Raw genomic sequence first — 27,728 nt, 5'->3', positions numbered from 1 at the left:
ACAGAGTAACAGCAAAAATTGTTGTTGTTGTAAAAAAAAATGTTGTTGTTGTAAAAAACAAATTGTTGTTGTTGTAATTTGTTGTACAATAATTGTTGTTGTTGTTGTAGGCTATAGCGACGCTTCAATTTGGTGCAAAACCATCGATTTCAGGTTTGAGGTACCAGGCGAACAGAAATCAGCAGCAAGCAACTGCATTTTTGGTGGTCAAGAGTTGCCAGATCGATGGCATATGCGATCGATCTGGCACCATTAGGCAGTCAAGCGTTGCCGGATTGATGGCATATGCGATCGATCTGGCACCATTAGGCAGTCCAGCGTTCCCGGATCGATGGCGCATGTGATCGATCTGGCAACTTCTGACCACCAAAAATGCAGTTGCTTGCTGCTGATTTCTGTTCGCCTGGTACCTCAAACCTGAAATCGATGGTTTTGCACCAAATTGAAGCGTCGCTATAGCCTACAACAACAACAACAATTATTGTACAACAAATTACAACAACAACAATTTGTTTTTTACAACAACAACATTTTTTTTTACAACAACAACAATTTTTGCTGTTACTCTGTATGGCGGCAACTGACCGGCCATTTCAAATTTAAACAGACGATCAGTTGCCGCCAAGTAGAAAACCGCCATGTAGAAAACTGCCATGTAGAAAACTGCCATATAGAAAACCGCCAAATTTGAATAAATACAATATCTTTATTTTTGTTATAAAATGGTTAAAAATCATTTCCGACCCTATAAACTATATATTTTCGTGATCAGCAAAAACAGCCGAATCGATCTATCCATGTCCAGCCAAAAAATAAAATTATTTTAGAAATTTCACAATTTTATAAGGGGTAACATCGTTCAAATGTTCAATAATTGACAAAAATTTAATTTTCTGTAAATTCTGTAAAAATTGACTATGCAGATTTATTACCCGCCTAAAAACTAACATATGGATGGTTTCCAAATACAAATTAATGCTTTTTTGCCCTAGTTATAAAATTTTAAACATTTGATTTGCCCAATTTATTTCTTAAATTATTCTTTATTGTATTTATTAATTATTTAGTTTATTAATATTACACTTAAATATATTTTACACTTTTGCAGAATGTAGAATTTTAAACAAATCTCATTTGTTGATTACACACTTTCAGGCTGCAACAAAACCCACGCCTTTCGGGTTTTATTATACAAAGGGGATGAGTGCCGTGAGTGGGTATGAAGGGACTCCTCCGATTGCTGGCCACTTAGGCGGCAAATGAATGCCTAAACCAATTTGTAGTTTCTGCTCCGTTGTTGTGGCCTCGGATTAAATGGCCATATTTGCTTATCCTGCAGCCGGCGACACGCGACCTGTAAGGGTTACATCATTAAAATTGAGAAAAATCTAAAAAATAAATGGATTTCTGAAAACCTTATATTTAGTATGCAGATTTGTTAAGCGTCAAACTAACACGGGAGCGGTTTCCGAATTGAAATTAATGCATTTTTGACAAAGTTATGAGATTTTTAAACTTCGACTGTCCCAAAAAGTATTAAAAAATTATTAAGTAAAAATTTCGATTTTAGGAATCTTGCAGAGGAAAATATAATTTTTATCAGTGAAGGAGCCATTTCCGACCCTATAAATCATATATATTCTTGATCAGCATTAACAGGCGAATCTTTCTGGCCATCTCAAGTTGCAAAACAGACATTTCTAATTTTTTCAAAAAATTTTAAGGGGTTCCATCATTAAAATTGTGAAAAATCTAAAAAATAATTGGATTTCTTAAAACCTTAAATTTAGTATGCAGATTTGTTAAGCGTCAAACAACTAACACGGGAGCGGTTTCCGAATTGAAATTAATGCATTTTTGACAAAGTTATGAGATTTTTAAACTTCGACTGTCCCAAAAAGTATTAAAAAATTATTAAGTAAAAATTTCGATTTTAGGAATCTTGCAGAGGAAAATATAATTTTTATCAGTGAAGGAGCCATTTCCGACCCTATAAATCATATATATTCTTGATCAGCATTAACAGGCGAATCTTTCTGGCCATCTCAAGTTGCAAAACAGACATTTCTAATTTTTTCAAAAAATTTTAAGGGGTTCCATCATTAAAATTGTGAAAAATCTAAAAAATAATTGGATTTCTTAAAACCTTAAATTTAGTATGCAGATTTGTTAAGCGTCAAACAACTAACACGGGAGCGGTTTCCGAATTGAAATTAATGCATTTTTGACAAAGTTATGAGATTTTTAAACTTCGACTGTCCCAAAAAGTATTAAAAAATTATTAAGTAAAAATTTCGATTTTAGGAATCTTGCAGAGGAAAATATAATTTTTATCAGTGAAGGAGCCATTTCCGACCCTATAAATCATATATATTCTTGATCAGCATTAACAGGCGAATCTTTCTGGCCATCTCAAGTTGCAAAACAGACATTTCTAATTTTTTCAACAAATTTTGAGGGGTTCCATCATTAAAATTGTGTATATTGTATATATTCTTGATCAGCATTAACAGGCGAATCTTTCTGGCCATCTCAAGTTGCAAAACAGACATTTCTAATTTTTTCAAAAAATTTTAATTTAATTTAAATTTGTGAAAAATCTAAAAAATAATTGGATTTCTTAAAACCTTAAATTTAGTATGCAGATTTGTTAAGCGTCAAACAACTAACACGGGAGCGGTTTCCGAATTGAAATTAATGCATTTTTGACAAAGTTATGAGATTTTTAAACTTCGACTGTCCCAAAAAGTATTAAAAAATTATTAAGTAAAAATTTCCATTTTAGGAATCTTGCAGAGGGAAATATAATTTTTATCAGTGAAGGAGCCATTTCCGACTCTATAAATCATATATATTCTTGATCAGCATTAACAGGCGAATCTTTCTGGCCATCTCAAGTTGCAAAACAGACATTTCTAATTTTTTCAAAAAATTTTAAGGGGTTCCATCATTAAAATTGTGAAAAATCTAAAAAATAATTGGATTTCTTAAAACCTTAAATTTAGTATGCAGATTTGTTAAGCGTCAAACAACTAACACGGGAGCGGTTTCCGAATTGAAATTAATGCATTTTTGACAAAGTTATGAGATTTTTAAACTTCGACTGTCCCAAAAAGTATTAAAAAATTATTAAGTAAAAATTTCGATTTTAGGAATCTTGCAGAGGAAAATATAATTTTTATCAGTGAAGGAGCCATTTCCGACCCTATAAATCATATATATTCTTGATCAGCATTAACAGGCGAATCTTTCTGGCCATCTCAAGTTGCAAAACAGACATTTCTAATTTTTTCAAAAAATTTTAAGGGGTTCCATCATTAAAATTGTGAAAAATCTAAAAAATAATTGGATTTCTTAAAACCTTAAATTTAGTATGCAGATTTGTTAAGCGTCAAACAACTAACACGGGAGCGGTTTCCGAATTGAAATTAATGCATTTTTGACAAAGTTATGAGATTTTTAAACTTCGACTGTCCCAAAAAGTATTAAAAAATTATTAAGTAAAAATTTCCATTTTAGGAATCTTGCAGAGGAAAATATAATTTTTATCAGTGAAGGAGCCATTTCCGACCCTATAAATCATATATATTCTTGATCAGCATTAACAGGCGAATCTTTCTGGCCATCTCAAGTTGCAAAACAGACATTTCTAATTTTTTCAAAAAATTTTAAGGGGTTCCATCATTAAAATTGTGAAAAATCTAAAAAATAATTGGATTTCTTAAAACCTTATATTTAGTATGCAGATTTGTTAAGCGTCAAACAACTAACAAACAAACAACTGACAAAGTTATGAGATTTTTAAACTTCGACTGTCCCAAAAAGTATTAAAAAATTATTAAGTAAAAATTTCGATTTTAGGAATCTTGCAGAGGAAAATATAATTTTTATCAGTGAAGGAGCCATTTCCGACCCTATAAATCATATATATTCTTGATCAGCATTAACAGGCGAATCTTTCTGGCCATCTCAAGTTGCAAAACAGACATTTCTAATTTTTTCAAAAAATTTTAAGGGGTTCCATCATTAAAATTGTGAAAAATCTAAAAAATAATTGGATTTCTTAAAACCTTAAATTTAGTATGCAGATTTGTTAAGCGTCAAACAACTAACACGGGAGCGGTTTCCGAATTGAAATTAATGCATTTTTGACAAAGTTATGAGATTTTTAAACTTCGACTGTCCCAAAAAGTATTAAAAAATTATTAAGTAAAAATTTCGATTTTAGGAATCTTGCAGAGGAAAATATAATTTTTATCAGTGAAGGAGCCATTTCCGACCCTATAAATCATATATATTCTTGATCAGCATTAACAGGCGAATCTTTCTGGCCATCTCAAGTTGCAAAACAGACATTTCTAATTTTTTCAAAAAATTTTAAGGGGTTCCATCATTAAAATTGTGAAAAATCTAAAAAATAATTGGATTTCTTAAAACCTTAAATTTAGTATGCAGATTTGTTAAGCGTCAAACAACTAACACGGGAGCGGTTTCCGAATTGAAATTAATGCATTTTTGACAAAGTTATGAGATTTTTAAACTTCGACTGTCCCAAAAAGTATTAAAAAATTATTAAGTAAAAATTTCCATTTTAGGAATCTTGCAGAGGAAAATATAATTTTTATCAGTGAAGGAGCCATTTCCGACCCTATAAATCATATATATTCTTGATCAGCATTAACAGGCGAATCTTTCTGGCCATCTCAAGTTGCAAAACAGACATTTCTAATTTTTTCAAAAAATTTTAAGGGGTTCCATCATTAAAATTGTGAAAAATCTAAAAAATAATTGGATTTCTTAAAACCTTAAATTTAGTATGCAGATTTGTTAAGCGTCAAACAACTAACACGGGAGCGGTTTCCGAATTGAAATTAATGCATTTTTGACAAAGTTATGAGATTTTTAAACTTCGACTGTCCCAAAAAGTATTAAAAAATTATTAAGTAAAAATTTCCATTTTAGGAATCTTGCAGAGGAAAATATAATTTTTATCAGTGAAGGAGCCATTTCCGACCCTATAAATCATATATATTCTTGATCAGCATTAACAGGCGAATCTTTCTGGCCATCTCAAGTTGCAAAACAGACATTTCTAATTTTTTCAAAAAATTTTAAGGGGTTCCATCATTAAAATTGTGAAAAATCTAAAAAATAATTGGATTTCTTAAAACCTTAAATTTAGTATGCAGATTTGTTAAGCGTCAAACAACTAACACGGGAGCGGTTTCCGAATTGAAATTAATGCATTTTTGACAAAGTTATGAGATTTTTAAACTTCGACTGTCCCAAAAAGTATTAAAAAATTATTAAGTAAAAATTTCCATTTTAGGAATCTTGCAGAGGAAAATATAATTTTTATCAGTGAAGGAGCCATTTCCGACCCTATAAATCATATATATTCTTGATCAGCATTAACAGGCGAATCTTTCTGGCCATCTCAAGTTGCAAAACAGACATTTCTAATTTTTTCAAAAAATTGTAAGGGGTTCCATCATTAAAATTGTGAAAAATCTAAAAAATAATTGGATTTCTTAAAACCTTAAATTTAGTATGCAGATTTGTTAAGCGTCAAACAACTAACACGGGAGCGGTTTCCGAATTGAAATTAATGCATTTTTGACAAAGTTATGAGATTTTTAAACTTCGACTGTCCCAAAAAGTATTAAAAAATTATTAAGTAAAAATTTCCATTTTAGAAATCTTGCAGAGGAAAATATAATTTTTATCAGTGAAGGAGCCATTTCCGACCCTATAAATCATATATATTCTTGATCAGCATTAACAGGCGAATCTTTCTGGCCATCTCAAGTTGCAAAACAGACATTTTTGACAAAGTTATGAGATTTTTAAACTTCGACTGTCCCAAAAAGTATTAAAAAATTATTAAGTAAAAATTTCCTTTTTAGGAATCTTGCAGAGGAAAATATAATTTTTATCAGTGAAGGAGCCATTTCCGACCCTATAAATCATATATATTCTTGATCAGCATTAACAGGCGAATCTTTCTGGCCATCTCAAGTTGCAAAACAGACATTTCTAATTTTTTCAAAAAATTTTAAGGGGTTCCATCATTAAAATTGTGAAAAATCTAAAAAAATAATTGGATTTCTTAAAACCTTAAATTTAGTATGCAGATTTGTTAAGCGTCAAACAACTAACACGGGAGCGGTTTCCGAATTGAAATTAATGCATTTTTGACAAAGTTATGAGATTTTTAAACTTCGACTGTCCCAAAAAGTATTAAAAAATTATTAAGTAAAAATTTCGATTTTAGGAATCTTGCAGAGGAAAATATAATTTTTATCAGTGAAGGAGCCATTTCCGACCCTATAAATCATATATATTCTTGATCAGCATTAACAGGCGAATCTTTCTGGCCATCTCAAGTTGCAAAACAGACATTTCTAATTTTTTCAAAAAATTTTAAGGGGTTCCATCATTAAAATTGTGAAAAATCTAAAAAATAATTGGATTTCTTAAAACCTTAAATTTAGTATGCAGATTTGTTAAGCGTCAAACAACTAACACGGGAGCGGTTTCCGAATTGAAATTAATGCATTTTTGACAAAGTTATGAGATTTTTAAACTTCGACTGTCCCAAAAAGTATTAAAAAATTATTAAGTAAAAATTTCCATTTTAGGAATCTTGCAGAGGAAAATATAATTTTTATCAGTGAAGGAGCCATTTCCGACCCTATAAATCATATATATTCTTGATCAGCATTAACAGGCGAATCTTTCTGGCCATCTCAAGTTGCAAAACAGACATTTTTGACAAAGTTATGAGATTTTTAAACTTCGACTGTCCCAAAAAGTATTAAAAAATTATTAAGTAAAAATTTCCATTTTAGAAATCTTGCAGAGGAAAATATAATTTTTATCAGTGAAGGAGCCATTTCCGACCCTATAAATCATATATATTCTTGATCAGCATTAACAGGCGAATCTTTCTGGCCATCTCAAGTTGCAAAACAGACATTTTTGACAAAGTTATGAGATTTTTAAACTTCGACTGTCCCAAAAAGTATTAAAAAATTATTAAGTAAAAATTTCCTTTTTAGGAATCTTGCAGAGGAAAATATAATTTTTATCAGTGAAGGAGCCATTTCCGACCCTATAAATCATATATATTCTTGATCAGCATTAACAGACGAATCTTTCTGGCCATCTCAAGTTGCAAAACAGACATTTCTAATTTTTTCAAAAAATTTTAAGGGGTTCCATCATTAAAATTGTGAAAAATCTAAAAAAATAATTGGATTTCTTAAAACCTTAAATTTAGTATGCAGATTTGTTAAGCGTCAAACAACTAACACGGGAGCGGTTTCCGAATTGAAATTAATGCATTTTTGACAAAGTTATGAGATTTTTAAACTTCGACTGTCCCAAAAAGTATTAAAAAATTATTAAGTAAAAATTTCGATTTTAGAAATCTTGCAGAGGAAAATATAATTTTTATCAGTGAAGGAGCCATTTCCGACCCTATAAATCATATATATTCTTGATCAGCATTAACAGGCGAATCTTTCTGGCCATCTCAAGTTGCAAAACAGACATTTCTAATTTTTTCAAAAAATTTTAAGGGGTTCCATCATTAAAATTGTGAAAAATCTAAAAAATAATTGGATTTCTTAAAACCTTAAATTTAGTATGCAGATTTGTTAAGCGTCAAACAACTAACACGGGAGCGGTTTCCGAATTGAAATTAATGCATTTTTGACAAAGTTATGAGATTTTTAAACTTCGACTGTCCCAAAAAGTATTAAAAAATTATTAAGTAAAAATTTCCATTTTAGGAATCTTGCAGAGGAAAATATAATTTTTATCAGTGAAGGAGCCATTTCCGACCCTATAAATCATATATATTCTTGATCAGCATTAACAGGCGAATCTTTCTGGCCATCTCAAGTTGCAAAACAGACATTTTTGACAAAGTTATGAGATTTTTAAACTTCGACTGTCCCAAAAAGTATTAAAAAATTATTAAGTAAAAATTTTGATTTTAGGAATCTTGCAGAGGAAAATATAATTTTTATCAGTGAAGGAGCCATTTCCGACCCTATAAATCATATATATTCTTGATCAGCATTAACAGGCGAATCTTTCTGGCCATCTCAAGTTGCAAAACAGACATTTCTAATTTTTTCAAAAAATTTTAAGGGGTTCCATCATTAAAATTGTGAAAAATCTAAAAAAATAATTGGATTTCTTAAAACCTTAAATTTAGTATGCAGATTTGTTAAGCGTCAAACAACTAACATGGGAGCGGTTTCCGAATTGAAATTAATGCATTTTTGACAAAGTTATGAGATTTTTAAACTTCAACTGTCCCAAAAAGTATTAAAAAATTATTAAGTAAAAATTTCCATTTTAGGAATCTTGCAGAGGAAAATATAATTTTTATCAGTGAAGGAGCCATTTCCGACCCTATAAATCATATATATTCTTGATCAGCATTAACAGGCGAATCTTTCTGGCCATCTCAAGTTGCAAAACAGACATTTCTAATTTTTTCAAAAAATTTTAAGGGGTTCCATCATTAAAATTGTGAAAAATCTAAAAAATAATTGGATTTCTTAAAACCTTAAATTTAGTATGCAGATTTGTTAAGCGTCAAACAACTAACACGGGAGCGGTTTCCGAATTGAAATTAATGCATTTTTGACAAAGTTATGAGATTTTTAAACTTCGACTGTCCCAAAAAGTATTAAAAAATTATTAAGTAAAAATTTCCATTTTAGGAATCTTGCAGAGGAAAATATAATTTTTATCAGTGAAGGAGCCATTTCCGACCCTATAAATCATATATATTCTTGATCAGCATTAACAGGCGAATCTTTCTGGCCATCTCAAGTTGCAAAACAGACATTTTTGACAAAGTTATGAGATTTTTAAACTTCGACTGTCCCAAAAAGTATTAAAAAATTATTAAGTAAAAATTTCGATTTTAGGAATCTTGCAGAGGAAAATATAATTTTTATCAGTGAAGGAGCCATTTCCGACCCTATAAATCATATATATTCTTGATCAGCATTAACAGGCGAATCTTTCTGGCCATCTCAAGTTGCAAAACAGACATTTCTAATTTTTTCAAAAAATTTTAAGGGGTTCCATCATTAAAATTGTGAAAAATCTAAAAAAATAATTGGATTTCTTAAAACCTTAAATTTAGTATGCAGATTTGTTAAGCGTCAAACAACTAACACGGGAGCGGTTTCCGAATTGAAATTAATGCATTTTTGACAAAGTTATGAGATTTTTAAACTTCGACTGTCCCAAAAAGTATTAAAAAATTATTAAGTAAAAATTTCGATTTTAGGAATCTTGCAGAGGAAAATATAATTTTTATCAGTGAAGGAGCCATTTCCGACCCTATAAATCATATATATTCTTGATCAGCATTAACAGGCGAATCTTTCTGGCCATCTCAAGTTGCAAAACAGACATTTCTAATTTTTTCAAAAAATTTTAAGGGGTTCCATCATTAAAATTGTGAAAAATCTAAAAAATAATTGGATTTCTTAAAACCTTAAATTTAGTATGCAGATTTGTTAAGCGTCAAACAACTAACACGGGAGCGGTTTCCGAATTGAAATTAATGCATTTTTGACAAAGTTATGAGATTTTTAAACTTCGACTGTCCCAAAAAGTATTAAAAAATTATTAAGTAAAAATTTCCATTTTAGGAATCTTGCAGAGGAAAATATAATTTTTATCAGTGAAGGAGCCATTTCCGACCCTATAAATCATATATATTCTTGATCAGCATTAACAGGCGAATCTTTCTGGCCATCTCAAGTTGCAAAACAGACATTTTTGACAAAGTTATGAGATTTTTAAACTTCGACTGTCCCAAAAAGTATTAAAAAATTATTAAGTAAAAATTTCGATTTTAGGAATCTTGCAGAGGAAAATATAATTTTTATCAGTGAAGGAGCCATTTCCGACCCTATAAATCATATATATTCTTGATCAGCATTAACAGGCGAATCTTTCTGGCCATCTCAAGTTGCAAAACAGACATTTCTAATTTTTTCAAAAAATTTTAAGGGGTTCCATCATTAAAATTGTGAAAAATCTAAAAAAATAATTGGATTTCTTAAAACCTTAAATTTAGTATGCAGATTTGTTAAGCGTCAAACAACTAACACGGGAGCGGTTTCCGAATTGAAATTAATGCATTTTTGACAAAGTTATGAGATTTTTAAACTTCGACTGTCCCAAAAAGTATTAAAAAATTATTAAGTAAAAATTTCCATTTTAGGAATCTTGCAGAGGAAAATATAATTTTTATCAGTGAAGGAGCCATTTCCGACCCTATAAATCATATATATTCTTGATCAGCATTAACAGGCGAATCTTTCTGGCCATCTCAAGTTGCAAAACAGACATTTCTAATTTTTTCAAAAAATTTTAAGGGGTTCCATCATTAAAATTGTGAAAAATCTAAAAAATAATTGGATTTCTTAAAACCTTAAATTTAGTATGCAGATTTGTTAAGCGTCAAACAACTAACACGGGAGCGGTTTCCGAATTGAAATTAATGCATTTTTGACAAAGTTATGAGATTTTTAAACTTCGACTGTCCCAAAAAGTATTAAAAAATTATTAAGTAAAAATTTCCATTTTAGGAATCTTGCAGAGGAAAATATAATTTTTATCAGTGAAGGAGCCATTTCCGACCCTATAAATCATATATATTCTTGATCAGCATTAACAGGCGAATCTTTCTGGCCATCTCAAGTTGCAAAACAGACATTTTTGACAAAGTTATGAGATTTTTAAACTTCGACTGTCCCAAAAAGTATTAAAAAATTATTAAGTAAAAATTTCGATTTTAGGAATCTTGCAGAGGAAAATATAATTTTTATCAGTGAAGGAGCCATTTCCGACCCTATAAATCATATATATTCTTGATCAGCATTAACAGGCGAATCTTTCTGGCCATCTCAAGTTGCAAAACAGACATTTCTAATTTTTTCAAAAAATTTTAAGGGGTTCCATCATTAAAATTGTGAAAAATCTAAAAAAATAATTGGATTTCTTAAAACCTTAAATTTAGTATGCAGATTTGTTAAGCGTCAAACAACTAACACGGGAGCGGTTTCCGAATTGAAATTAATGCATTTTTGACAAAGTTATGAGATTTTTAAACTTCGACTGTCCCAAAAAGTATTAAAAAATTATTAAGTAAAAATTTCGATTTTAGGAATCTTGCAGAGGAAAATATAATTTTTATCAGTGAAGGAGCCATTTCCGACCCTATAAATCATATATATTCTTGATCAGCATTAACAGGCGAATCTTTCTGGCCATCTCAAGTTGCAAAACAGACATTTCTAATTTTTTCAAAAAATTTTAAGGGGTTCCATCATTAAAATTGTGAAAAATCTAAAAAATAATTGGATTTCTTAAAACCTTAAATTTAGTATGCAGATTTGTTAAGCGTCAAACAACTAACACGGGAGCGGTTTCCGAATTGAAATTAATGCATTTTTGACAAAGTTATGAGATTTTTAAACTTCGACTGTCCCAAAAAGTATTAAAAAATTATTAAGTAAAAATTTCGATTTTAGGAATCTTGCAGAGGAAAATATAATTTTTATCAGTGAAGGAGCCATTTCCGACCCTATAAATCATATATATTCTTGATCAGCATTAACAGGCGAATCTTTCTGGCCATCTCAAGTTGCAAAACAGACATTTCTAATTTTTTCAAAAAATTTTAAGGGGTTCCATCATTAAAATTGTGAAAAATCTAAAAAATAATTGGATTTCTTAAAACCTTAAATTTAGTATGCAGATTTGTTAAGCGTCAAACAACTAACACGGGAGCGGTTTCCGAATTGAAATTAATGCATTTTTGACAAAGTTATGAGATTTTTAAACTTCGACTGTCCCAAAAAGTATTAAAAAATTATTAAGTAAAAATTTCCATTTTAGGAATCTTGCAGAGGAAAATATAATTTTTATCAGTGAAGGAGCCATTTCCGACCCTATAAATCATATATATTCTTGATCAGCATTAACAGGCGAATCTTTCTGGCCATCTCAAGTTGCAAAACAGACATTTCTAATTTTTTCAAAAAATTTTAAGGGGTTCCATCATTAAAATTGTGAAAAATCTAAAAAAATAATTGGATTTCTTAAAACCTTAAATTTAGTATGCAGATTTGTTAAGCGTCAAACAACTAACACGGGAGCGGTTTCCGAATTGAAATTAATGCATTTTTGACAAAGTTATGAGATTTTTAAACTTCGACTGTCCCAAAAAGTATTAAAAAATTATTAAGTAAAAATTTCGATTTTAGGAATCTTGCAGAGGAAAATATAATTTTTATCAGTGAAGGAGCCATTTCCGACCCTATAAATCATATATATTCTTGATCAGCATTAACAGGCGAATCTTTCTGGCCATCTCAAGTTGCAAAACAGACATTTCTAATTTTTTCAAAAAATTTTAAGGGGTTCCATCATTAAAATTGTGAAAAATCTAAAAAAATAATTGGATTTCTTAAAACCTTAAATTTAGTATGCAGATTTGTTAAGCGTCAAACAACTAACACGGGAGCGGTTTCCGAATTGAAATTAATGCATTTTTGACAAAGTTATGAGATTTTTAAACTTCGACTGTCCCAAAAAGTATTAAAAAATTATTAAGTAAAAATTTCGATTTTAGGAATCTTGCAGAGGAAAATATAATTTTTATCAGTGAAGGAGCCATTTCCGACCCTATAAATCATATATATTCTTGATCAGCATTAACAGGCGAATCTTTCTGGCCATCTCAAGTTGCAAAACAGACATTTCTAATTTTTTCAAAAAATTTTAAGGGGTTCCATCATTAAAATTGTGAAAAATCTAAAAAAATAATTGGATTTCTTAAAACCTTAAATTTAGTATGCAGATTTGTTAAGCGTCAAACAACTAACACGGGAGCGGTTTCCGAATTGAAATTAATGCATTTTTGACAAAGTTATGAGATTTTTAAACTTCGACTGTCCCAAAAAGTATTAAAAAATTATTAAGTAAAAATTTCCATTTTAGGAATCTTGCAGAGGAAAATATAATTTTTATCAGTGAAGGAGCCATTTCCGACCCTATAAATCATATATATTCTTGATCAGCATTAACAGGCGAATCTTTCTGGCCATCTCAAGTTGCAAAACAGACATTTCTAATTTTTTCAAAAAATTTTAAGGGGTTCCATCATTAAAATTGTGAAAAATCTAAAAAAATAATTGGATTTCTTAAAACCTTAAATTTAGTATGCAGATTTGTTAAGCGTCAAACAACTAACACGGGAGCGGTTTCCGAATTGAAATTAATGCATTTTTGACAAAGTTATGAGATTTTTAAACTTCGACTGTCCCAAAAAGTATTAAAAAATTATTAAGTAAAAATTTCGATTTTAGGAATCTTGCAGAGGAAAATATAATTTTTATCAGTGAAGGAGCCATTTCCGACCCTATAAATCATATATATTCTTGATCAGCATTAACAGGCGAATCTTTCTGGCCATCTCAAGTTGCAAAACAGACATTTCTAATTTTTTCAAAAAATTTTAAGGGGTTCCATCATTAAAATTGTGAAAAATCTAAAAAATAATTGGATTTCTTAAAACCTTAAATTTAGTATGCAGATTTGTTAAGCGTCAAACAACTAACACGGGAGCGGTTTCCGAATTGAAATTAATGCATTTTTGACAAAGTTATGAGATTTTTAAACTTCGACTGTCCCAAAAAGTATTAAAAAATTATTAAGTAAAAATTTCCATTTTAGGAATCTTGCAGAGGAAAATATAATTTTTATCAGTGAAGGAGCCATTTCCGACCCTATAAATCATATATATTCTTGATCACCATTAACAGGCGAATCTTTCTGGCCATCTCAAGTTGCAAAACAGACATTTTTGACAAAGTTATGAGATTTTTAAACTTCGACTGTCCCAAAAAGTATTAAAAAATTATTAAGTAAAAATTTCCATTTTAGGAATCTTGCAGAGGAAAATATAATTTTTATCAGTGAAGGAGCCATTTCCGACCCTATAAATCATATATATTCTTGATCAGCATTAACAGGCGAATCTTTCTGGCCATCTCAAGTTGCAAAACAGACATTTCTAATTTTTTCAAAAAATTTTAAGGGGTTCCATCATTAAAATTGTGAAAAATCTAAAAAATAATTGGATTTCTTAAAACCTTAAATTTAGTATGCAGATTTGTTAAGCGTCAAACAACTAACACGGGAGCGGTTTCCGAATTGAAATTAATGCATTTTTGACAAAGTTATGAGATTTTTAAACTTCGACTGTCCCAAAAAGTATTAAAAAATTATTAAGTAAAAATTTCCATTTTAGGAATCTTGCAGAGGAAAATATAATTTTTATCAGTGAAGGAGCCATTTCCGACCCTATAAATCATATATATTCTTGATCAGCATTAACAGGCGAATCTTTCTGGCCATCTCAAGTTGCAAAACAGACATTTCTAATTTTTTCAAAAAATTTTAAGGGGTTCCATCATTAAAATTGTGAAAAATCTAAAAAATAATTGGATTTCTTAAAACCTTAAATTTAGTATGCAGATTTGTTAAGCGTCAAACAACTAACACGGGAGCGGTTTCCGAATTGAAATTAATGCATTTTTGACAAAGTTATGAGATTTTTAAACTTCGACTGTCCCAAAAAGTATTAAAAAATTATTAAGTAAAAATTTCCATTTTAGGAATCTTGCAGAGGAAAATATAATTTTTATCAGTGAAGGAGCCATTTCCGACCCTATAAATCATATATATTCTTGATCAGCATTAACAGGCGAATCTTTCTGGCCATCTCAAGTTGCAAAACAGACATTTCTAATTTTTTCAAAAAATTTTAAGGGGTTCCATCATTAAAATTGTGAAAAATCTAAAAAATAATTGGATTTCTTAAAACCTTAAATTTAGTATGCAGATTTGTTAAGCGTCAAACAACTAACACGGGAGCGGTTTCCGAATTGAAATTAATGCATTTTTGACAAAGTTATGAGATTTTTAAACTTCGACTGTCCCAAAAAGTATTAAAAAATTATTAAGTAAAAATTTCCATTTTAGGAATCTTGCAGAGGAAAATATAATTTTTATCAGTGAAGGAGCCATTTCCGACCCTATAAATCATATATATTCTTGATCAGCATTAACAGGCGAATCTTTCTGGCCATCTCAAGTTGCAAAACAGACATTTCTAATTTTTTCAAAAAATTTTAAGGGGTTCCATCATTAAAATTGTGAAAAATCTAAAAAATAATTGGATTTCTTAAAACCTTAAATTTAGTATGCAGATTTGTTAAGCGTCAAACAACTAACACGGGAGCGGTTTCCGAATTGAAATTAATGCATTTTTGACAAAGTTATGAGATTTTTAAACTTCGACTGTCCCAAAAAGTATTAAAAAATTATTAAGTAAAAATTTCCATTTTAGGAATCTTGCAGAGGAAAATATAATTTTTATCAGTGAAGGAGCCATTTCCGACCCTATAAATCATATATATTCTTGATCAGCATTAACAGGCGAATCTTTCTGGCCATCTCAAGTTGCAAAACAGACATTTCTAATTTTTTCAAAAAATTTTAAGGGGTTCCATCATTAAAATTGTGAAAAATCTAAAAAATAATTGGATTTCTTAAAACCTTAAATTTAGTATGCAGATTTGTTAAGCGTCAAACAACTAACACGGGAGCGGTTTCCGAATTGAAATTAATGCATTTTTGACAAAGTTATGAGATTTTTAAACTTCGACTGTCCCAAAAAGTATTAAAAAATTATTAAGTAAAAATTTCCATTTTAGGAATCTTGCAGAGGAAAATATAATTTTTATCAGTGAAGGAGCCATTTCCGACCCTATAAATCATATATATTCTTGATCAGCATTAACAGGCGAATCTTTCTGGCCATCTCAAGTTGCAAAACAGACATTTCTAATTTTTTCAAAAAATTTTAAGGGGTTCCATCATTAAAATTGTGAAAAATCTAAAAAATAATTGGATTTCTTAAAACCTTAAATTTAGTATGCAGATTTGTTAAGCGTCAAACAACTAACACGGGAGCGGTTTCCGAATTGAAATTAATGCATTTTTGACAAAGTTATGAGATTTTTAAACTTCGACTGTCCCAAAAAGTATTAAAAAATTATTAAGTAAAAATTTCCATTTTAGGAATCTTGCAGAGGAAAATATAATTTTTATCAGTGAAGGAGCCATTTCCGACCCTATAAATCATATATATTCTTGATCAGCATTAACAGGCGAATCTTTCTGGCCATCTCAAGTTGCAAAACAGACATTTCTAATTTTTTCAAAAAATTTTAAGGGGTTCCATCATTAAAATTGTGAAAAATCTAAAAAATAATTGGATTTCTTAAAACCTTAAATTTAGTATGCAGATTTGTTAAGCGTCAAACAACTAACACGGGAGCGGTTTCCGAATTGAAATTAATGCATTTTTGACAAAGTTATGAGATTTTTAAACTTCGACTGTCCCAAAAAGTATTAAAAAATTATTAAGTAAAAATTTCCATTTTAGGAATCTTGCAGAGGAAAATATAATTTTTATCAGTGAAGGAGCCATTTCCGACACTATAAATCATATATATTCTTGATCAGCATTAACAGGCGAATCTTTCTGGCCATCTCAAGTTGCAAAACAGACATTTCTAATTTTTTCAAAAAATTTTAAGGGGTTCCATCATTAAAATTGTGAAAAATCTAAAAAATAATTGGATTTCTTAAAACCTTAAATTTAGTATGCAGATTTGTTAAGCGTCAAACAACTAACACGGGAGCGGTTTCCGAATTGAAATTAATGCATTTTTGACAAAGTTATGAGATTTTTAAACTTCGACTGTCCCAAAAAGTATTAAAAAATTATTAAGTAAAAATTTCCATTTTAGGAATCTTGCAGAGGAAAATATAATTTTTATCAGTGAAGGAGCCATTTCCGACCCTATAAATCATATATATTCTTGATCAGCATTAACAGGCGAATCTTTCTGGCCATCTCAAGTTGCAAAACAGACATTTCTAATTTTTTCAAAAAATTTTAAGGGGTTCCATCATTAAAATTGTGAAAAATCTAAAAAATAATTGGATTTCTTAAAACCTTAAATTTAGTATGCAGATTTGTTAAGCGTCAAACAACTAACACGGGAGCGGTTTCCGAATTGAAATTAATGCATTTTTGACAAAGTTATGAGATTTTTAAACTTCGACTGTCCCAAAAAGTATTAAAAAATTATTAAGTAAAAATTTCCATTTTAGGAATCTTGCAGAGGAAAATATAATTTTTATCAGTGAAGGAGCCATTTCCGACCCTATAAATCATATATATTCTTGATCAGCATTAACAGGCGAATCTTTCTGGCCATCTCAAGTTGCAAAACAGACATTTCTAATTTTTTCAAAAAATTGTAAGGGGTTCCATCATTAAAATTGTGAAAAATCTAAAAAATAATTGGATTTCTTAAAACCTTAAATTTAGTATGCAGATTTGTTAAGCGTCAAACAACTAACACGGGAGCGGTTTCCGAATTGAAATTAATGCATTTTTGACAAAGTTATGAGATTTTTAAACTTCGACTGTCCCAAAAAGTATTAAAAAATTATTAAGTAAAAATTTCCATTTTAGGAATCTTGCAGAGGAAAATATAATTTTTATCAGTGAAGGAGCCATTTCCGACCCTATAAATCATATATATTCTTGATCAGCATTAACAGGCGAATCTTTCTGGCCATCTCAAGTTGCAAAACAGACATTTCTAATTTTTTCAAAAAATTTTAAGGGGTTCCATCATTAAAATTGTGAAAAATCTAAAAAATAATTGGATTTCTTAAAACCTTAAATTTAGTATGCAGATTTGTTAAGCGTCAAACAACTAACACGGGAGCGGTTTCCGAATTGAAATTAATGCATTTTTGACAAAGTTATGAGATTTTTAAACTTCGACTGTCCCAAAAAGTATTAAAAAATTATTAAGTAAAAATTTCGATTTTAGGAATCTTGCAGAGGAAAATATAATTTTTATCAGTGAAGGAGCCATTTCCGACCCTATAAATCATATATATTCTTGATCAGCATTAACAGGCGAATCTTTCTGGCCATCTCAAGTTGCAAAACAGACATTTCTAATTTTTTCAAAAAAATTTAAAGGGGTTCCATCATTAAAATTGTGAAAAATCTAAAAAATAATTGGATTTCTTAAACCTTAAATTTAGTATGCAGATTTGTTAAGCGTCAAACAACTAAAACAGAAAAAGACATTTCATATTTATAAAATATATCTATTCAAAGAATGCGATTAAAAGCTTTGTTACAAGCAATTTTCGATTCGATCCTGTACTTTAATTGTAATAGAATATAGGACTGAAAGTTGTGCGCTGCACTTTTTAAATTATTTTAATTTAATTTTAATTTATTTTTTTAATTAAATTAAACCGTCGAATCATTCCACAACTTTGTTTTCTATCATAATAATTTTTAAATATACTGCATAAAATCTTTGGAGATCTATGGATGGAATGCATTTAAATTATACAATCCCCGTGATTCCAATTACAGGTTCAGAGATATTATAAAATTCAGTTGTAAACAATGTGGGGAAAAGTGGACAACAGTAAATTGGGTAACTGTAAGTTGTGGGTGGTAAGTGGACAGATTACAAGTGGTGGTCTAATGGCATCCTCCTCCCCCTCCAATGCTAATTTCAATACACAACGAGACGCACACAGCTCCACCCAACATTACAGATACACGCCACCCATTTACCCCACACTATTTTACCGTATCAACAACACAGCATTAATTTTTCATGCAGATTTAACCGTTACGTGACAGCTAGCAACAAAACGTTGTCGGAATGACAGTGGAAAGCGTTGAAGAAAATGTGAAATGGTGGTGAAAGTATACAGCATTTAATATACAAATAATGTAGTATATAATATAATAATATTTACAACATAAATTTAATAAAATTTATTTGTAAACAGACTAGGCTTTAAATTTGTAATCATAGAATGTATTAAATACAAATTTTGTTATGCTTAAACTTTGTTGCTAATGACTTCTCCTGATGTTCTGTATTTAAAGCATTACAAATTATTATTAAATCACATATATAAATAGTAAATAAATACCATTTAAAGTAAAAAATTATATTTCTTGCGTTGAGCTTTAATTCCATGTGCCAAAATTTATACACCTCTACCCGCAACTCTATTTTTAAAACCTCGAATAAATAATAATAAAATAGTTTTAGTTATGAACTTGTTAATTTAATGATTTCACTTCCACTGTTTCCCCCTTTTTGTCCCACTGTATATCAATGACAAACGCTCAAGATAAGCGCCGACAAAAACAACAACAAGAACAAAGTAGCAAAGAAAGCACAGGAGACAGGATAGCCAAAAGGAGCGAAGAGAAACCAAGAGGAGCGAAGAGAACCCAAGAGAAGCCGAAGGAGTAACAGAAAAAAGCAGCAGCAGCAGCGACAGCGACAGAGAAAAGAAAATGGCGATGGCAATGGCGACGGCAAATTTTGTAGGCGGAACGGAGGTTTCCGGAAATGCTCCGAGAGAGGGGAATTCTACGATGATTTTTGGCTTGTTTTCAGCCCTGCGAATTGTGGCAATGCTGCTTGATAAATGATGATGCGTGCCACATGACTGGCCATATAAACGGCATCGACTTGGTCTCCACCACAGAGAATTGAAAACAATGCCAGACAAATAGGCTCAAGCCCTTTCGGATAAAGAAGTTCAATATTTGAGCCAGGACTTGGAGACTTCCAAGGGATGTTTGCCATTATAGATTGACAGACTTAACAATGGCTATCATTCCCATCTCCTGTGGAAGCTCACATTTAAGGAATTTCAGTCATTTGTGTGGCCAATTCAGCTCACACTTGGTTCTTGTAAGGAAGGTAGAAGAAAATCTAACAACCGATAGGATAAGCCAGAAAATAGTTGACTTAAGGAAGGAACAATTGTGAACAAAATCGTATTTAAATCAAGAATATAAATGTTAATATTCAGAGTTATTTTCCCTTTCCTTTGAAAATAAGTTCTTATTTTAAGGCAGGTCCTAAATAAAGCCTGTGGACAACACTGCCTTAAGGGGGTAGACCACCCTGACATTTTTTAAAAATATAATTTTTTTTTTTTAATCAATCTTGATGCTGATATTCTTACGGTCATTTTAAGACATCGGGCTTAAAAATATCTCGTTACTTGTGGATTCTACAGCCATTAGAAGTGAGCGCTGCCGGTATACCGTAGAGTACTTTCTTTATCTTCTTTTGCGTTTTTCTCAAAACTACGTTTTTTAAAACGGTGTACATGATTTCTCAAAAACCGCCGGACCGATTCTCTTCAAATTTTTTACACAGCTTCTCTATAATGCCCTCTATGGCATGACGTAGGATTTTTTCGATATGTTTTTTTGTTTTAAAGTTATAAATTTTTAAATCAAAAATTTTGTTAAAAAAAAAAAAAAAATTTTCAAAGTGCTCCCATTTGCTCAAAAAAAATTATTTCCAAAAACGGCTACGTCATGCTATAGCCATACTTATATAGCTTATAAAAAATTTTTGTTTTTGAATTTCGGATAACAAATGTGGTGTGCAGCATGTACACCATCCGACCATTCCCTAAAAAAAATTCGTTTTTTGACTGGCTATATCTCCGAGGTTCGTAAATATTTTTTTTTCTTTCAATAAGTATTTTTTAGTTTAACATATGTACTTTGATGTACTAATAAATAAAAAGTTGTATTCCCAATAACTTAGTCAAAATGAATTCTTGAAAAACCCTCCAAATTTCATGCGTTCAGGGTGGTCTACCCCCTTAAAGTCTTATAGTTATTGTACAACTACTTTAAAACCTTTGTTTCTTACACTTTTTTTGATCAAGTAAACAGAACGTATTTACAACATTTATGGATATATTTAGATAAATAGTTATATACTATATACCATATTTATATATAAATAAATATATGTTCTGAATCTTGCCTTGAATTTGAAAATTGGCTTGGCCTGGTTAGTTGGCTTGACTTAAAATAAAAACCGATTTCCATTGGCATAAATAAATAAAAATCAAATTAAATTAATTCCAATGCAAAGTGGCATATCCTGTTGCCCTTGGTCTCCTAAATTTTGTATACCCTTTCAAGGTATTATAATTTCAGTCAAAGTCTTACAAAACAGTGAAGGTGTCATTTTCGACCCTATAAATAATGTATATAAATTGAGCAGATTTGTTAGCATAAAAAAGCTTTCCAAAATGAAATTAATGAATTTTTGTGGTCAAACTTCAACAGTATATAATCTTCGGTTTCCTGAAGTTATCTTTCTTCCTTGTTATTTTATTTTTTTTTTTTTTTTTGATTTGGCAACATGGAGCAGCCAAGCAGTAACAGAGTGTAGCATACATTACAGGGCAATAAAATTAAATCAAATCAAATGAAATGCGCATTCGTATGGCGCTTTATGAGCTGCAGAGAGAAAGAAAGACAACCAAAAACAGCAATGGGCACTTTTGGGTTAGATAGAGAACATTGAAAGGATTAAAGTCCACAAGGATCACTTGATGTTAAAGTCAAATATATAATATAAAGGATATATAAAGTCGTTTCTATAATGAATTAAATAATCAGAAAGTTCTTGTCTCGCACATCCTTTTCCTCTACCTATTTTATCCTGACCTACATTTTTCTTAAACATATATACTGTATACTTTAAGTAAAGACATAGAATTCCTAGTCACATCTCGTGTTTAAGCGAATACATGAAAGTGGTATTTATGCACACACACTTCGCATAAACACAGTATCTGTTGGTTCCTTACTTTTCGGCAATAAAATAAATCCACCGCAAAGCCGCTGCGGGTAGATTGCTTCTTTGACCTCTAAAAATACAAAAATACAAGAAAAACAAGGCTTACTTCCTCCGGCAGCAGCTGTTTTGTGTCCATAACCAGATTACGGCTAAGATGAAGAGTGCTAAAGTTCTGTGCATGGCTAATTCAGTTATTCCTGCTTCTGAATTTCCCTCCAGTTGGATACATTTCGTCGTTAATGCCTCGATTCTTCTCAGATATTTTGCAGCCAGCATTTCCCTTTACATTGTCACAACTTGTCCGAGTGTCCCTTCTTTCCAAGGAGTCATCTTCATCTCGTCCTTCTTGCCTGGTTTTACACACACCGTGAGCTTATCCCAAAGCGATTGTAAATATTGTGGTTAATGTGGTTATAACCGAAATACCAAGAAAAACTCAAGTAGAGAGCTTAATATTTGTTAAGATACTTGAAGAATATAATAATGTATCCTGGATAAATAATGATTTGAACAGTAGAAGATGGTTTAATTGTAAAGGAAACTAAGGATTGATTTGATTTTGGTTAGTTTCTAGTCATCTCATATATATTATTTTTCCAAGTGCATCCTTCCTCTATTCCCCCACTTTTCTCTTAGGGTTTTTCTCTCTCTCTTCGGTTTCTGTGGTCATTTCAAATTTTCATTTCATTTGCCATAAAAAGGAAATTGGTTTCGTATGCCAGTTGACATGGCCCTTTACCACTGGCGTTGCGAGTGGGAGTTACTATCCGTGTGCCGTGCGTGTGGCAGTTAAACACATAAATGCAGCACACAACAAGCTGAAATACCTGACAAGAGAATGGCATTGCCACTGAAGGCGAAGCTTCAGGAGCAGTGACTAGGACGAGGAGGAATAGAAATGCTGGGACGAGCTATATTTAAGCTCCTTGGCCACTGTCTGTGTGGGGAAAGAGTCGTCTGGTCTAACATGCTGGTCAATGGGAAGGGTCGAAGGAATACCGCATTGTTTGCGTCTGTGAAGTTGAAAGTCTCTAATTAATGAACTGCTTATGACACCGCTTGGCCACTTATTATCAAGCTTCTTCAGCAGAATTGCCAAGGACTTGGGCTACTTGCAAGGGGAGAGATTTTGCAAGAAGAAATTTCACAACATTTTACTTGAAAAGTACATACTTAACAGTCTTGAAATGCGGTTTATTTTCAATTATCCATCCATTATTAATATTATTACGGGGTTTTTTATTGTTATTTTATTATTATGGTTATTATAAAACAAAAATCCTGCTAAAATCCTGCTGAAATCTCTCTCAAAACAATCTAGCTTTAGCTTACGCCAATTGCCTATTGTTCTGATCGAAATTATAATACCCTGCAAGCATATAAAAAATAAGAAAATTCTTCAAAATTAAGTAGTACATCTTCATATATTAAATGAATAAAAATTCTTTTAGGATCTTGAGGAGAATCAACTTAGAATTGATGGAATATTTGCATAGAACTCTTTTACAAAAATCTTTATCAAAAGATATATTCATATTATTTAGGAAATCTATTTACTTAGTTTTTTCCTTCCTTTTTAAATTATACATATTATATATATTATATATTATATATCATTATAATATAATTATATATAAATAAAAACTATTTTATGTTTCTAAGCAAATTAATATAGAATATATTAGAAACTTATATACAAGTTTCTTTTGAACTCTTTTACAGAAATAAATAAAAATATGGAAATATTTTTTTGGGAAATCTTTGACTTTGCTTTTTCTTTCTGTGGTAACTTTCTATATATTTTTTATATCCTTCTCTTTAGCCAACGTTTACCATGTGAAACTAACTTGAAAATTTTAAATTAACTCTTTTTTTTGTCCAGTTTTTTTTTTGTTTCCATTTCGTTTTCCACTTTTTGTGGCGCAAACAAATATTAAATTAACACTCACGCACACACACACACTCGTTTAGTGATTTTTCCGCACAGAAATAAAAGGGAAAAAATATAACAAATTAAATACCAGACCGCGCACAAAAATTTTAGAGTTAAATTCAGGTCAGGGTTGCCAAGGGCCGCGACGATGATGATGATGATGATGATGATGATGATGATGATGATGATGTAGGCAGACACACACCAACAGAGAGAGCTCAGTGAACGGGGGTGTAAGTGGGGGATGGCAATTTAGCGCAAAGGCATTTTCGAAGCGCACAAAAAAATGCATCCCAAAACAAACTCAAAAATAAAAATATGTAGAGCAAAAAAAAAAACAATAAATAACAAAGCGACCACAAAAAGAAAATTATGAAAATTAAATATGAATGGCGGGCATTAAGCTTTTAACTTAAATCTTTAATAATGGACAGCAAGTAAATAATAAATGTCCAGCCAGCTGGACCAGACCCAAATGCATTTAAATATTGAGCGTATTTTTTTTAAATAAATAACGTGAATATATTTCGAAATTGAAACGAAACAAGTTGACAGTGGGGAATGAAATAAAAGTGTTGAGTACAAAGAGCAACCATTGTGTTTTTCCTACTGACAGATCTGTCCGTTTTTCAGCATTTATGACACTGTAGAAAAAAATGTCACTCACAAATTCACTTTTTTTAAAAAGATTATTGATTTTCTCAGCTATAGAATTAAAAATGCAGAAGCGGTGTCATTGAAAGTGTGACAGAGTCATAGATAAAACCCTAATATAAAACTCAAGTTACTCATAAGAATGTTAAATAAAAAACTAGTGTAATAGCATCATAAGTATTTTACAAATTCTTTAAAAAATAGTACTTCTAATATATATTTTTTAATTTGTATAGATAAAAGTAAAAACTGTACTTAATTTAAGAACAAGTATATGAACCTGTTATTTTAGCTTCATCTACATTAAATTCATTTTAAATTTAATGTTGAATATTAGGTAAAATTTACATATTTCCCCCACACAATTCCCTTTTAGAATTAATCGTTTTCCCAAACCCCATTGTACCTCCCCGCAGAAGATAAAGATAGGTGGAAAACCCCTTTAAAGCTTTTTGGCTGCTGTTTGTTTGAAGTTTTCTTCTCCATTTTTTGTGTTTTTTGTTTCTTTTTCTTTGCGCCTTTTAAGTGGCAACTACTTTGCACCTCTCAGTGGTTCACACGCCCACACCCACACCTGCAACACCACATTCCCGCCTCCGACGCCTATTCATGTCTGACTGTCTGTGGTGGCATCTCTTTCTAGTCAAGGGTTTTGGCCTTGAGTCTGTGCTTTTTCCCCATTTTCTTTCTATTTTTCCTTTTTTTTTCGCATGCACCTTGGCACACATGTTACACCTGAGCGAGAGGCTACCCACTTTGCTTTGGCCCCTCTAACCCATAGCCCAGGAGCACACACTGCGTATACGCAATTTATGTAATCAAAGCAAGGATGCACATAAAATTCATTAAAATTAAAATAAATAAATAATGTTGCATGCAGTTGATGAAAGTTTGATTTTTCAGCGAACTCAAAATAGTAATCAAAATATTATTTATAAGGAGTTGTGAAGGGGAAAATAAATTAAAAGTTACGAAAAGTAATTTTGGTAGATTTTGAGTTAAAAAACTAATTTGCTTGGCATACATTAAATAAATATAAATATGAATAAATTGCCTAAAGCAAAGTCCTAATTAAGCCACTTTAAATTCAACCAGAATTTACAACTTTATATAAATATACAAAGAGTTTCAGTTAAATATTACGTATACGCACTGTTACTATTACTATAATTATTTCAGGTATTATCTTAAACACATTAATTAGAATAAAAATGTGTAAAAATAACAGCAATTATTCTTCTTTAAACCATAGTGAACAAATATTAGTGAGAGAAAAAAACAACCCGCTCAGGAAATTTACAAAATAAAAAAATATATAAACAAATAAATAAGGCAAAGAAAATTTATGAAATTTTCATGTCTAGCGCCGCATTTTGCAATTACTTGCAGGCCAAATTGCAAACAAATTTGTATAAATTATGGTAAGCAATGGGCAAGGGGAAAGGGCTTTACGATTTATGGTATACAATTTAATTTTGCGGCTTTTTAATCAACAGAAATCAAATGCAGAGCAACATTGTGCACAACTTATGATTTATTAGGCTCGCACATTATTTCTACACTCTCAACCCGATTTCTTCGTTACCCTTGGCTTTATGTGACATTTAGATTGAAAAGTAATCATTATTTAAATTATTTTTAAAAATTCAAATAATTAAAATAGGAAATATTAATAGAATTTAAATGTGATTTGAAATCTTTAAATTTTAAGTACCTGAGAAATGCTTTAATGCATTAATGTTAGACCCTGTTGGGAATTCCAGTGAAAAGGGGAACCATTGTGTGTTTTTAAAATTCCAAAGTTCTAAAGTTTCTACACTAAACTCTGATAAACTCAAGCTTATTAGCAAAAATCCATTATAAGTGTATATTTTAAGAATATGGCTCAAGGTTGGTAGAAAATCTTATATATCAATCAAAAACTATGCTCAACTTAGCTTACAGAATCATTTTAGAAATAAGTATAAATAGGTTTTCGAAAATTCGGTTTAATATATGTTTCCTTCTTTTATAATATCGACTTTTTAAACTCAAAAAAGTCTCTCTCGATATAAATCCCTATTTATTCCAATTATTTGAATGAAGTTGAATAAAATTCAAGAATCTTAAGCAAGAATATCTAAATAATACTGAATAGAATCAACAAAAAAAATTTAATTTATAAAACCTTAAATAAATGAATTTCTATATGTATATATCGTTCGCAAAAAGAATACATTTGGATAAATATATGCACATATGTATGTAAATATCCGTATATTGGCATTGCCACCGTAATTGATGGCATTGTGGCGCAAAAATAAAAAAAATATATAAATAAAAAAATACATAGATAAATAAATAAAGTATAAGAAATAGCAATACATACGTGGGCATGCTGGGTGTACTGTGCGTGTGCTGGAGCCTGGGAAATCGGGGTCCTGTGGTGGCACCCAAATTGATGCATGTGCAGCAACACGTTCCGGCAATGCCACTAAATCCCCTCCAGGACAACAGGCGACAGGCGAAAACCACAAAAAGGGGCGTGGCATCGACATCGACAGCGGGGAGAGGGGTGATGGTTTATTTGAAAAAGCAGCATCGATATGTTATTTGCATGAGTCCAAAAAAAGAAGGGGGGGAAAAGTGCAGCTAACGGGGACAACGAGGGCTAACGGGGGATAACGGGGGGACCAGCAGCAGCCAAAGCAAATCCCGTGGCAACTTTTTCCCACGCGAAACTTTCTCAGGCAACTTAATGCATGAATAAAGAGGAAAGCTCCAAGCAAACACATGCAGTGAAAAAATAACTGTGTTATTGAGCTTTTTTTCAGAAGCATAGGGTTTTTGTTAAATTCCACCTAAAATTGGTACGATTTGAAGTCAGGCAAATCCCTATGATTATAAAAAATATGTTTAACTATATAAACACTATACAAATAATATATTCAATTTGCTACTTTTTCCCTCAGTGTACGGACACTTGCATTCACACAAACTATCAAGCTTTTATGCAGCTACTGGAGCAAAATAACAAAAAGTAATTTCGTGTTTTACTCACTCGGGCATAATCCGGCGAAAAGTTGCATTTTATTTAGTGCAGACATGACAACATATGTTGGCCAACTTCAAATTCGCATTAGGCAGCCTGTTTTGTCAAGCTGGCAAACGTCCAAGAATTACACCTTTCAATTTTAACTTTTGAAAAATTTACGAGAAAGCGCACTGGAGAATTAGAGATGGTATCAACATATATCGGTGATATCGCGCTTGTGATGTGCAAGTTGCTTAACTGA

The 27,728-nt window shown here is 30.9% G+C and overlaps 1 long non-coding RNA gene across 2 annotated transcripts; it reads right to left on the bottom strand.

The window, feature by feature from the left end:
• Positions 1-686: 686 nt before the first annotated feature.
• On the bottom strand, positions 687-27,726 carry LOC147642725 (uncharacterized). Of its 2 annotated transcripts, none has more exons than XR_015273075.1 (3): positions 27,494-27,726; positions 26,822-26,926; positions 687-1,354 (listed from the first exon to the last, which is right to left on the bottom strand). It is a non-coding gene; the product is annotated as an uncharacterized LOC147642725 (long non-coding RNA). The 2 variants fall into 2 exon arrangements; XR_015273074.1 differs by having other exon boundaries at positions 995-1,354; positions 26,822-26,935; positions 27,494-27,689.
• Positions 27,727-27,728: the final 2 nt, after the last annotated feature.

Source organism: Drosophila serrata, unplaced genomic scaffold (assembly GCF_035046125.1).
Source record: "Drosophila serrata isolate PLE 108 unplaced genomic scaffold, ASM3504612v1 contig_362, whole genome shotgun sequence".
NCBI lineage: Eukaryota > Metazoa > Arthropoda > Insecta > Diptera > Drosophilidae > Drosophila > Drosophila serrata.
Note: the sequence above shows the minus strand (reverse complement) of the source record. Positions and strands in the feature narration are given on the sequence as shown.